Source organism: Rhinichthys klamathensis, unplaced genomic scaffold, assembly GCF_029890125.1.
Source record: "Rhinichthys klamathensis goyatoka isolate OS25496 unplaced genomic scaffold, OSU_Roscu_1.1 h1tg000051l_1, whole genome shotgun sequence".
Classification (NCBI taxonomy): Eukaryota; Metazoa; Chordata; class Actinopteri; order Cypriniformes; family Leuciscidae; genus Rhinichthys; species Rhinichthys klamathensis.
The window spans coordinates 688454-702106 of NW_026606597.1; positions in this window are offsets into that span (position 1 = coordinate 688454).

Consider the following 13653-nt stretch of genomic DNA (forward strand, 5'->3'; position numbering starts at 1 on the left):
TCTGGTCTGTGTTTTGTCTGTGGCTAGAGAAGCGCTCCCTCGCTCCCCTCTTTCCTCTTCCTCCTTGCATTTTCCCACTACTGTTGCAATATTCGGTGACACAAGGATTGTGTGTAAAGGTATTCAAATATCTTCAAAAATGACAGTAATTTGCCTGATGATTTTGAGGTACCTTATTCTTGTTTCCTGCCTATGAGTAAAGTGTGGATATATGGCTTCCTTTTGCTGTGTTACTGTAAATGGAGAGGTTTGTTGATGTGAAATTGAAATGCTCTATATAGCCTTTTTTATATAAAATTATAACAAAATTGTACTCGCCTGTGTTGTTTTACATTCCAATAAGCTTTGGAGGCCAAAGACTCCTTGCTCAAAATTGTGGAAAATGTACTGCCTATATGTTGGTGTCTGATTACAGTCGTCAAGCACAATGTACTTTTGTCCACCTGTTGTGTGTCTGCAAGTTGGTAAATCATATCTAAGTTTTTAGCCCCAACATTGGTTATCTGTCACCCATATAGCATCTTTGTCCTTTCCCTGCTCTAGTAAAAATCAATGTAAGGGCCCCTCGAGATCAGCAAAACCTATTGAGCACACAAACCTCCTAATGGAGGCTGGAAGGAGGGGCTGCACTTAGAAGCTGTTCAGAGGATGTGTTCAGAAAACCTACTGCCCTCCGAAATACAATGTTGTGCATCATTAGCAAACAGATAAAAAATGCATTCATTTTTTTAATGAATATTTGTAATAGTATTAATTCATTAAGTCTATTACATAATTTGGAGTATCCGGTGCCAAATATTTGAACTTTAACAAAAGTATGGTCTAAAATTAGGCTGCAGAGCATAGATGTGGTCAGTTTAAGTCTGTTTGAGCCTATGCCAGTACTTTCAGCCTCAGTCCTCTGATTCAGACACATCCGCATCCCAGCAGGACACCACACAGTAAGAGAGGTGCAAATGAGACACTCGTCTGCCAGACACGCGCAGACAATGTCCTTCACACTAGCTTTAGAGGTTGTGACCTTAGCAGTATTTTTGTCTTGGTGTAGGATATTCATTCTATCTACCTATCTATCTTGTCAATGGTTTGTAATGGGGAGATAATTATTTAGCTATTATATTGAAGTATGCAGCAAAGGAAAAAGGATATTTGTAGACTTACGAGGTTCATATGCTCAGATATTCTCCACAACCTGGAACACAGCCGAGTGGCCCTGTGCATTCACTACAGCAGTCAAAGGCAAGCTTCAGTCCCGCTGGAGGAAACCCTCACAGTCTGTCCAGCTTTGCCCTTTCTCGTACATTGTGTAAATCAGTTACTAATTGGATAACCTTTCTTTTAGCAGCTGATTTACAATATCAGATTGACTGAAGAAACACATTCACACTCTGGTGAACGTAATTGAAAGCTTGTCAATTGAGTGTGGATGTGTAATTGCTCAGAGTGAGTTTTTGTTCAAATGCCACTAACAAAGATGCACAGATTACTATTTTCACTGAAATATTGATTTAAAGCACGCAAAGGTGAAGACTTTAATAATAGCACAATAGCAATAATTAGTAACTTTTACAATAATATACTGTGTTCATTTATTTGAATTACTTCTATAATAATACTTTATAATGGTTTAATGAATAATAATACGTTTTTAAAATATGAATGAAAAACCATACCCAAGAATAAAGTAACTAGTCTTACTTTTGACAACTCATTTGTAAGCAGGTTTCATGTCGAGCTATTGCTTTTGCTAATTAGACAACCACAATGAGACATCACTTGTGACCCTATTACATGTGTTTACTCTGGTTCTCTCAGCCGTAACCGTCATGGATGTCCAGCACAGATCGCAGTCCACGCCCTCCTCACTTAGTGTTCATTCAAGCTTCTCTGTTCTAATGTCCCACTGAGAATAAATACAAGAACGCGCACAGACTATACTGGCATAATAACTTAATATTAGCATGTGTAAATACTTATTTAGAAGTCAACATGAAGCCAATGTGTGTTTTTGCTTGTGTGTGTGTTTTTGTTGGTGGGTGGGGGTGGGCGTGCATCCACAATTGGGGGGCAGGTGTTACAGTGGTCTCTTGGGACGTGGAGGGGTGGTGTAGTGAGACTGGAATCACTCTTTGATGACAGGGGCCTGTATGAGGACCCTGAAGACTCGCCTCAAATATCCCCTGATCCCCTCATGGACATGGGGCAGGCGACTGGTTGGCGCATACAGTGTTTCGTTCTCCACTGGGAGAAGGAGGGAGAGGTGAGGGTAGATGTCTATGTAATCCATCTCATGTGTGAAGGGGAAAAACAGCGAATGAATGAGCTCTCATATTAAAACCGAATAAGTCCCTTCCCCCACTGGCCCAGCTCTCAGTATCCTCATCAATTATTCCACAGTCATTAAAATCTCATCTATCCCAGCAGAGGAACATATAAGCGAATGGAAAGGAATTTTTATGTAGTTGTTGTTTAAGTGGCAAGTGATATATGTGGTGATGTGTACCACTATCTCAAACCCTATAGACAAGTGTAACTGTTGTTCAACTCAACATATACATTTTAAAAAGCAGAGGGAGAATCTGGGCTTTCTCCCTCAGTTCCCCCTTTAGAAACCACCTGACTGAGGAGTGTGTGTGTGTGTGTGCTTTTCTATAGCCTTGGGTGGGTTTTTGTGTCATATTCATTTCCTGTGATCAAGATTCACATCATGTTCAGGTGCTGGAAGAGGAAATCTTGTGGGCGGGGGAAGTCTTGATACAGAAAGGGGAAGCCATTACAGCTGCTGAAGGAATTCAGCAGATCATGGACATGAATATCTGCTGCTGTGCATAATTCAACAGATACATCTGATGAATCCTGTTACAGAATTATCAACATTTTAACACATTATTTTTTTTAATCATTTTAATGCATCGCATGAGGAGTCTTGTAGCATTAGCAAGACTGAAAGATCATTAATGATCCTGCATGTTTCTAATAACTTTATTCTGCAAAGTGCATAATCAGTAAATTAGGGATGGTAAATAATAAAAAAATACGATTTTTCTGGGCAATAATCATAAGATGATAAATATTTTAATATTATGGCTGAAACTGATAAGCAGTCATTATTTGTTTATACTATTTTTGCCCAAAAATAAATCACTAAAATCAATTGTTTTAAATGCTATGAGTGAATTTAGGCATCGTAACAATGTACAGTTTAAAAAAAGAATATTCAATTTGACAATTGTCAAAGATTGCATTTAACACTAGTGTTTTTAAAGATTAATTTAAGTGAGTATTAGGTGACTGCAAATGTACAGTAATATAAATGTACAAATGGGGAAAATGAACATGCACAATTAAATATCAAATTTCAATTGTTACTAAAAAACTCCCCCTCTAACTCTATCAGCCATTAACTGATGTGGTAGTACATTGTGCATCTCTATACGCAGCGGCGCTCTTCACCATCATCTGAATGACAGAGAGGAGAGAGAGCGACTGAGGGACTCAGGGGAGAAGCCTGACCTTTAAACAGAGCTGGCTACCAGTCCACAATGAGGCATGCGTCCCACAGAGGTGCAAGACAGTGGAGACAGCGCATAGAAAATGGGCATTGTGTTGTGCATATCAGTAAACTATATTTAAGGCAATACTAACACCGTATGTATGTTTTTACACATTTTGTGGATTTCTTTATTGTTTTGAAGCGCTGTAAAACTGCAAAATGCTCAACAAATATTTTCCCCACTAAAGCAAATATTAATTTTTATAGGTATAGGCCTATTCAAAACATGATAACTTTTCCTCATACAAATGACAGAATTACAAAAATGAACGACAGAGGGAGAGAATTAGCAATCAATTAGTGGAGTCATTCTTTGTGTGTGGTGGTGGGTGTGAATGTGTGTGTGTGTGGGTGTGTGTGTCAATGCTGCCAGACTGGGCTTTATTTACTCAGCTCTCACAATACCCCTTCACCAGATGGGAACCAACAGTGAGGGGGGAAAGAGAGAGGAAAAGAGACAGAGAGAGAGAGGAAACAGAGGGAAAGAGAGAAGTGGGAGGTATGTGCCCCATACTCAGAGCCATGAGGACTCCTTTGTTCCTCATCAGACCCCTATTGCAGCATGGCAGGGTGACACAGGCTGGCTGTAAAATCTCATTAAAAGAAAGAGAGAGAGAGACAGGCCTCAAGAGGGCTTGAGATCCCATTAAGACGTCGACACACAGACTTCAGTCATAAAGCGCCGTGGACTCCTGTCAACATGCATGTGCAAAAACATCAGAGAAAAGAGAGTGATTTTTATTAAGAACAAAACACAGAAAAACTGAAAATGATCTCCAAGAGAGAGCAGAGCATTATGAAAGAATGAATAAATAATTAAATAAATATCTAAATTAATCAAAGAAAAAAAAAAACAGAAGATTTGTATATGTTGTAGTTGTGCTAAAAATCTACGTATATATAATCTAAATATTAAATAGTTATAGATTATAGACATACAATTACATTGTATATAGTTAATAAATATTATAACAAACATGTTTAGTTTAGTTTTTTTTTTTGTATATATATATATATAGCCATTACCCACACGAAAACACACACACATGCAGACATGGTGGCCTGACTCCCCAATGCACCTCATGGGCCTGATTATTGATTTCACTCCTGTTGTGTAGACACCTCCTCTGTAGATTTGATTAGTCACACAGAGGTGACAGAGGGGAAGTAAAGCTCTTAGGTTAGAGAGAGTGATGACAGAGAGAAAGAGAGAAGATGAGAAGACAGCTTAAAAATGGTGGAGAAACAGGAAAAAAGGTGCAAACTTTCCTCTATGGAGTAATTATGGAGTAATATTTTGAAATAATGATAATCTGAGATTATTTTTGTGCTCAACCACATTTTTCTTCATTTGAATATGCTGTCGTAATACATTCAAAGCGTTTAATACTGTATGTTTTGCGGGAAGTGAGAGATCACATTATGATACCTGCTGGTTTTTCAGGTTTGATGTCATCATTAATTTCTTCATGGCACCTTGCTGTCTAATGCACTGATGAACTGACTAACTGCTTTCTTACTAATGTGTCTTTTAACTGCTGTGATAAAAACACACACATAAAATATATTTCTTTACATCACATTTCCCCGTGTGTTTGTGCTTATGCAGGTTTCACAGTGAAAGAGTGTTAAATCACACGCACTGTAAAACGCTAAAAGTGAAAATAAAATATATTCTATGTGTGAACACACATCTTAGAAGGCTCTCGGGAGAGTGCTTGTCCTTAACACTCCTCTTTTAGTTAACAGTCACATGGAATAAAGAAAATTCTGCAGATACCATCCAGCTATGTTTAGACATTACAATCAAGTAAACTAATTCTAAGATCTGCATGGAGTAAGTGAAGAGTTGTGGGCTGTGTTTGTTTTGCCCTGCACTGATGCTTTAAAATTAAACCATGATGCATTTTTCTTCTGGGAACATACATGTCACAATACCCCTTATTTAAATAAGGAATATGCAACAAACAAAAAAAAAAAAAAAAAAAAAAAAAAAAAAGGGGGGCGGGGGGGGGGGGGGGCAAGGCATCGTTGAGTCGCATTAGTAGTGTGTTGAAACTAATTTCCGAAACATGCACAAAGCGACCAATCAATCACACACTGGTCCAGCCAACTAATCAGACCACATTGCGCTTTTCGGAAGGAAGGGCTTTATAGAGACCGGAAGATCTGATTTATATGCATGCAGGTTCATCGTCGCTAAAAAAATTAGATTGTGTATACCGAGCACCACGCTGCCTTACGCTTTGTGATGAGTGCCTCTTCACGCACTCATCATTGTACCTTGTATGAATTGGTGGGTTGGACTTCTTTGTTTCAAAGGAGAAAAATACACGTTGATGTTTATTGCTAAGGCATTGTTAGGCAAATTACCAATTTATATCTGTCGTCTATTATCTTATTGCTGCTTTTAAAGGTTCCTAGTACGTTCAGAGCTTGGTAAAACTGCCTTTTCTTCCTATGCTCCCTGGTTATGGAATGAGCTGCAGAGTATAATAATGATAAAAACTCTCCCCTCTTTAAACGTTTTTAAAAAATCTCTTATCGACCAATTTAAAGGAAACGTGTGCATGTTTTGTAAAGTAACTTTTGCTGTCATTTTATGAGTGCTGGGTAAAATTGTATGCAAGATTTTGAGTTTTATGTTTGTATTGTATATGTGAAACTTTTTGTGCTGCCATTTTGGCCAGGACTCCCTGGAAGAAGAGATTTTTATCTCAATGGGACTATCCTGGTCAAATAAAGGACGAATAACTAAACAGCGTGTTACTGAAAGACAGGGAAGAGAGGTGATGCAACAATGTAAAATATGTGAAAAAGTATGTTGTTGTTTTTTTTTCATTCAAGCATGAAAACCTATTCTAGTAGACCCAAAAAACAAAATCCAAACTGTCAAAAAAGGGCATAATATAGGTCCCTTTAAAAAAAGGCTTGTCTGTCCTAAATGAATCCTGACAGAGAAAACTATACCCCTGATGTCCCTTTTGACATACACTTATCGCATACGCATTTATCCATTCGTCATTTTACCTATAGGTGACTCACACACCACAGCATGGTCTGATTGAGGTGATGCGGCTGGTGACTCATTAGCACACACATGCTCTCACTCAGTACACTGTTTTTCTGGCCAGCGTTTAATACACTGCTCTACACCTCCGTTCCCGTTTCTACCTTCTATTGTTTTGATCATTGGATAATCATCTTTCCATTCCAATATTGTGTGCACAAATGTTCACAGCACTCTGCCATACTGTCTGTCACTCATTCCTTTGGTCTAAACAGCGCTTTCTAGCCAATTATTTCAGTATACAGCAGTCTGGATGAACCAGCTAACTGTCACTCAAGTGGGCAGAGCAACAGACGAGGTAAGGCTATGAGACAGAAGGAGTGATGCAGAAAGACTGGAAGAGAGATGAGAAGAAGAGCTGCTTAACTGATCAGTAGCTGTCCATGTTCCACTGATTCATTTTTAACACAACACACAGGCCTGGATACATACTATTGAGACTTAGACTGACAAGACAGGATATGTCTATCTGTATATGCAGGTGCATGTTTGTGTCTTTGTGTGCGTCCTAGATCCTGTTGGTCTTGTGATTCCCAGGACAGAACAGACACACTTCTGAAACACATACGAAGTATTGAGTTGATTGTGAATTATTTTAACATCCTTTAAGTCTTTTTAAGAAGACATAAAAGGTTTGAATGAACAAGATCATGTATTTGAATATTTCAAAAAAGGAATAGATGTCTCTGTATGTCCATGTGATGAGTCATCGTGAACCTGGAGACACTTACACCCGTTTCCTCAGCTACAGCACCCAAGAGATGTAGCCGTCCCCTGCAGATTCAATGAACAAGTCAAGGTCAGACAGAGAGCTGTAGTAGAACTCACACACTTGCTTGCATGGACTGGAAGAGAAGTATTACAGCTGCTACAATACTGACAGTTTGAGTATGGATGTGTGCGCGCGTGGGTTTGTGTGTTAAACTTTGAGTAGTGTTATATCAAATTTATGCAGGAGGGAAATAGTTCCTACATTTACCCCCTCCCTCAAGGTTACTATTCTGAAATGTGAGATTTTGACGCACATTGTGACGCAGTCGTCACTGGGGCATTCTAGCCCCACCCACCAACTCTACCTGAACCAATGAAATTCCATATGCTCTCTCTTCCTAAATGCGGTCCCATCAACACACACCACGGAATGGCTGCAGCAACACCGAGCATGACTATCGTACCACTAACATCTATTCCAAAAACCTGCATAGATAGATAGATATTTAGAGAGAGAGGGAGAGGGGAGAGAGAGAGAGAGAGAGAGAGAGAGAGAGAGAGAGAGAGAGGAGAGAGAGAGATGAGAGAGAGTGAGAGAGAGAGAGAGAGAGAAGAGAGAGAGAGAGGAGAGAAGAGAGAGAGAGAGAGAGAGAGAGAGAGAGAGAGAGAGAGAGAGAGACAGACAGACAGACAGACAGACAGACAGACAGACAGACAGATAGATAGATAGATAGATAGATAGATAGATAGATAGATAGATAGATAGATAGATAGATAAAACTGAAAAAGTGTGAATATGAAAGAGAGATGGAGAGAGATTTTCCATTTGTCATTGTTTGAGATGCTGTATGCTATTTCCAAACAGAACATCTGTCTGGCCTTGGCTCTCTCCATCTCATTCTTTTCTCTCTGAATCTTTAGAGAGGAGAGAAGGTTGCCATAGTGACAGAGATATGGCAAGCCGTTTTAGCTTTAATTGTACCCAGCCTTACTCGTCGTAATTACATTTTTACTAGTAATAATTCAATTAGAGAGCTCTACAATTCAGTTATTACTAGTAACAATTACAATTAGAGAGCTCTCTAATTCGATTATTACTAGTAACAATTACAATTAGAGAGCTCTCTAATTGAATTATTACTAGTAACAATTACAATTAGAGAGCTCTCTAATTCAATTCTTACTAGTAAGAATAACAATTAGAGAGCTCTCTAATTCAATTCTTACTAGTAACAATTATTATTAGAGAGCTCTCTAATTCAATTATTACTAGTAAGAATTACAATTACAGAGCTCTCTAATTCAATTCTTACTAGTAACAATTGCAATTAGAGAGCTCTACAAATGAATTTTTACTAGTCATATGTCTCCATTGACTTCCATTCATTTTTAATTAGAGAGCTCTATATTGAATTGTTACTAGTAAGAATTACAATTAGAGAGCTCTCTAATTCAATTATTACTAGTAAGAATTACAATTAGAGAGCTCTCTAATCCAATTCTTACTAGTAACAATTACAATTAGAGAGCTCTCTAATTCAATTCTTACTAGTAACAATTACAATTAGAGAGCTCTCTAATTCAATTCTTACTAGTAAGAATGCAATTGCAGAGCTCTCTAATTCAATTCTTACTAGTAAGAATTACAATTAGAGAGCTCTCTAATCCAATTATTACTAGTAACAATTACAATTAGAGAGCTCTCTAATTCAATTCTTACTAGTAAGAATGCAATTACAGAGCTCTCTAATTGAATTTTTACTAGTAAAAAAACGAATTAAAGATATGTATAATTAGAGAGCTCTGTAATTGAATTAGAGAGCTCTGCAATTGCATTCTTACTAGTAACAACTGAATTAGAGAGCTCTCTAACTATAATTGTTACTAGTAATAATTGGATTAGAGAGCTCTCTAATTGGAATTCTTACTAGTAATAATTCAATTAGAGAGCTCTACAATTGCATTCTTACTAGTAACAATTGAAATAGAGAGCTCTCTAATTGAATTAAAGAGCTCTGCAATTGAGTTGTTACTAGTAAGAATTGAATGAGAGAGCTCTCTAATTGAATTGTTACTAGTAAGAATGCAATTAGAGAGCTCTATAATTCAATTACAGAGCTCTTTAATTGTAATTGTTACTAGTAACAATTCAATTAGAGAGCTCTACAATTAAACTGTTACTAGTAAGAATTGAATTAGAGAGCTCTCTAATTGTAATTGTTACTAGTCATAATTGGATTAGAGAGCTCTCTAATGGAATTGTTACTAGTAACAATTGAATTAGAGAGCTCTCTAATGGTAATTCTTACTAGTAACAATTCAATTGTAGAGCTCTCTAATTGTAATTCTTACTAGTAACAATTCAATTAAAGAGCTCTGTAATTAAAAATGAATGGAAGTCAATGGAGACATATGACTAGTAAGAATTCATTTGTAGAGCTCTCTAATTGGAATTGTTACTAGTAAGAATTGAATTAGAGAGCTCTGCAATTGTAATTGTTACTAGTAATAACTGAATTAGAGAGCTCTCTAATTGTATTTTCACTAGTAAGAATTGAATTGTAGAGCTCTCTAATTGAATTCCTACTAGTAAGAATTGCATTAAAGAGCTCTCTAATTGAATTAAAGAGCTCTGCAATTGCATTCTTACTAGTAAGAACTGAATTAGAGAGCTCTCTAAATCAGTTTTTACTAGTAATAATTGCATTAAAGAGCTCTCCTAATGTAATTCTTACTAGTAAAAACTGATTTAGAGAGCTCTCTAATTTAATTCTTACTAGTAAGAATGCAATTGCAGAGCTCTTTAATTCAATTAAAGAGCTCTGCAATTACATTCTTACTAGTAAGAATAACAATTAGAGAGCTCTCTAATCGCAATTGTTACTAGTAATAATTTAATTAGAGAGCTCTCTAATTGTAATTGCTACTAGTACGAATTGAATTGTAAAGTTCTCTAATTAAATTCTTACTAGTAAAAATGAAATTACAACAAGTAAGGCTGGGTACAATTTAAGCTAAAACGGCTTGCCATACAGAGATGCTTATAGTAGTAAAGAAGGAATGTGGTTGTCATGGAATATTTTGTAAAATAGGAGAAAATCAATGAATTATTGAAACTGTGCAAGAACACAAACGCGAGGCGACTATGAAAAGAGAGAAAGAAAGTATAGGCAGAGAGAACATTCTGTTCAAATCAATAATTACAAAATGCAAGCATTTGTTTTGTTTAGCTTGAGTGTTTGAAATATTAAAACATTGACCAGCTCCAGCGTTTGGACATTGTTACAGACCTGATGATGTGGATGAGTGAAAGCTGATATAACGCACTGATAGATAGGCCTAGTTCTCCATCAAGTGATAATTACATTACAGCAGCTACACTTGATATCATCCTCGCTCACAAGTAATCTTATTAGGCGATTGTACACATACAGAACGAGAGCGAGAGCGAAAGAGAGAGAAAGTCGAGGGATCATAAGAACATGTTCCCGTGTTTCTGGCTTGTAGTTTCCAATGTAGATCTATCTAGTACAAACTAAAATAAAATTAGATATATCAGATATCATAAGTATTACCATTCAAGCCACTGAAACGTACATCTGATTAAAGGGATATGGATTCGCCTTTCAAAGCCACAGGAATACTCCAGCACCACCTAGTGACGACTTTATGAATAAATCGCGTGAGGCTTCTCTTCTTCTGTACAACTGCTTGATATAGCCCTACGTCTACTGTAGTTATTTCAGAGTATGCCCTAAGGAGAATCAAACAAAAAATACTTTATATCCTATAAAATTTCATGATTTGTTTTCTCAAAATTACAAAGCAGTAGCTAACTACTAGCTACACGCGAAACAAAACCTCAAGTGGCAAATATGTGGAACAAACTGTGTTAATTTCGAGATATGATGTGAACCAAATAAGTGAACTAATGTAACATTTTACAGCAGTCACTCTATTAACTTCACGTCCACTAGGCTACAGCAGTGTAGGCTACAATCTGACAGCTGCAGTACAGTAATTACTGCAGTCGCACCCTGAGGCCATTGACCCGGATGTTGAGTTGACACTTTATGAATAGTGACTGCAAAGAAGCAATATTATAATTAAATCTGTGCCTTTTTGAGTAAATTAAGACATAGCACTTACCTGCGCGACTGTCTGTGTGATGTGTAATTAGCTATTTTCCTCTCTTCGTTCTGTTTTCCTCCTTGTTTTTAAGGTAGTTTTTGTTCTCCAAAGCACAAATGGAGGAAACGACTGAATTATGGAACTGAATTATTCATATTTAGATTTAGTTCAGTTGAGAGCATGACACATCATGAATCTATATCGAGCAAAAAGACTAATGCTGTGGGACAAAGAAAGAACTCCAATTAGCGATGGGCCCATCTGATGCTGAACGGGCCCCACACACCCCAGGGACCAATTTGGGCAGGCACGTGCCTGGTGGTGTTCGCTAGGTTCCCGCGTGTCTATCCAAGCACCAGACGCGTTCCTTGGTTGTCCAGGAAACGCACAATCCCACCATCTGTCACGGTCCTGCGCAGTGATCCCTGTCGTGTAACTGCGGCGCTCTAACTAGGGAGAACACACATTTATCTATTACCCGCCATTAACGACAGAGTGGGCGGAAAACAGGCATCTTTGACACGCCCTTTCAGGTCTTAAACACACCTTTTAAAACCTGGGTCCCATTTAATTTAGCTATAAGGTTTAATTTCAAAACAGCAACACAGAAATTAATTCGGAATGTAGGCCTTATATGGGCCTTTAAAAATAAAGGCCTCGCAAATTCGCAATATCAGCATTTCCACAACAGACATTTCAAATTAAAGATTATTTAAAATCTGCTTAGACCTGCAAAATCAAGCGCTCTTTGCATTTAATCGACGAAGAGAACAGAACTGAAGTGAAGTGATGCAAACTCATCCTCCATAACATTAGCCTACATTTCTCAAATATGGACATTATTGGACGCAATCACCTCTGATAACAGATCTAAATTGTAATGTAGACACATGCATTTTCTGTAAAGCTGCTTTGAAACGATATTTACAATTGTAAAAAGGGATATATCATATGAATTGAATAGCCTACATCTAATTAACATTTCACAGCAAAGATTGTAGATGCTAGATGAGTAGCTAGTAACGCCATCTGCTGGTAAGGCAAGTAGGCTAAATGAGTGCTTGTGGTTTTGGATAAAAGCATATTGGTTTAATCAACCGAGAGTAGGTAGTATGGAGGACCAAACCTCAGAAATTAAAAAAAATAATAAATAAATGAATAAATACGCGAATAAATAAAATAAATAAATAAATGACTATTTATACTTTTATTTCCTTATTTATGTATAATTATATATTTTTACACATTTATTTATTTTTTCATTTATTTATTTATGCATTTAATTATTTCCACTTTTATTTATTTTCACATTTATCTATGTATATATATGTATTTATGTCTACATTTATTTATTTATACATTTTTATTTATTCATACATTTATTTATTTATACATTTTTTTGCTCTGTATGCTAATGAGGGGGGCATGTTTTACCCAGGTTTTACCTCAGACATAGCAATCGAGCTCAGAGTAGCAGTGCTGAAGTTTTGAGGCCACAGTGACACCTTGTGGTGTGACCAAACAATACGCAAGAGGTTTGTGGACTTTACAGGTCACGCAGGAAATAAATGACTTAGAGATGGGCAATTTGGCCAAAATCTTATATCGCGGTTTATGTCCTTTAATATCACCCTAACTATATAGGTTTACCATACATAGGCCTACTCTTTATACCGGATATGGCCGTAAGTGGCGTAGGTTTGATTTTGAAATTGGTGGGGACGGGGACAACAATATATATAAATATATTTTAAGTTTTGATCGAAATTATTGCTAGGGATATATCGGTATTACTGGATATTCGCTGATTTCACGCAGCCTCTATTTTGAAATCGAAAGCGAGGCTCCGGTGGGAAGAACCCCGGAAGTACAGATAGACAACAATGCCTTGGACTACCAACCTGAAGCTGCTGCCGTGATTTACACTATTGGATGTTAATATCAAATTTAGGATATGTATATAATTCGTCCCTGCTCCTTTTTTTTACGTTCTGAATTATATATAAAAAAATTATTTTATTTATAAATGAATTTCACTGTATATAGTCTAAAGTATGAAAGAACTGTATGTACATTTTTAGAATAACTAATTTCTACATTAAACACAACAATACGCCATCGCATTCACGACTCTCCTATGATTAAAGGCGTCACTTCCGGTTTTCTTCCCACCGGAGCCATTTCAAAA